The sequence below is a fragment of the Phytophthora infestans genome, genomic scaffold (genome assembly GCF_000142945.1).
Source record: "Phytophthora infestans T30-4 supercont1.181 genomic scaffold, whole genome shotgun sequence".
NCBI lineage: Eukaryota > Oomycota > Peronosporomycetes > Peronosporales > Peronosporaceae > Phytophthora > Phytophthora infestans.
This window is the reverse complement of record NW_003303578.1, coordinates 73,511-74,453: the sequence shown is the minus strand read 5'-3', so window position 1 is coordinate 74,453 and position 943 is coordinate 73,511.

The window sequence follows — 943 nt, the reverse complement described above, 5'->3', positions numbered from 1 at the left end:
ATGACAGCATTCAGCACACGCTAGTCGTGTGCTGATGCACCTACTATGTAAAAGAAATCTACCTACTTATGTAATGGAGGGCCCCATTACAAAAAAGCGTCAGTAGACCATCCTGACGATTCAAGGAAGTCATGGTTGATTGTCGAAAAACTCAGCGATGAAGTGCCGAAAAGGTAGTCGGGTACAGGTGGACGGCGACGAGGGGTGCAGGTACTGAAATGATCCGGTTCTTATAGACCAGACACTTACAGTACACACGCAATCAACGATAACGCTGATGAAGGATGCGACGTTAGGTACGGGTACTAACTTGATCCGGTTCTTATAGACCAGACGCTTAGTGCAGTACACACGCAAAATTTCAACACGGCAAGCCGTATGAAATGAGGTCGCAACGAAGAAATTTGACGAATGTGAAGGCGAAGAACGACGACACACGCTCAACGAGCGGCTTTTCACGTGTCGCGTAGCGAATAGAGAATGAAGAACCCCCTCCCGGACGAAAAACAACAAGTGCTACCAGATGTGACGACTGGTGAGAGCACGGCGCAGAGGAACAGCGACGAGAAACGAGTCGCGTGGCGAGGAGCGAAGCGGAGGAGGGCGGCGAGAGTCCAGCGATGGGGACTCGAAGGTAAGGCGTAGGAGGCAGTTGATGTGCCTCGAAGAAGGTAAATTGGAAAGTCAGATTACAATGGTTAGTTGTTTGTCGGCTACGAGGAAGTGCTTGTTAGCATTCCCTTGGTATCCTATGTAAGTATATGCATTTCACTATACTAGATTCTAAGTAGTCCTTGAGTCGAATCTTGAAGTAGCGTAGCGTAGTAGTGAACCGCGGTTCATTTGAACCGGGTCAGAATCTCCATAGTGAATTCAAATGAAAAATAATGACTGTCATTGAAGTTCCATGTTTGGCAATACTCGTCCAAACATGGTGATTGCC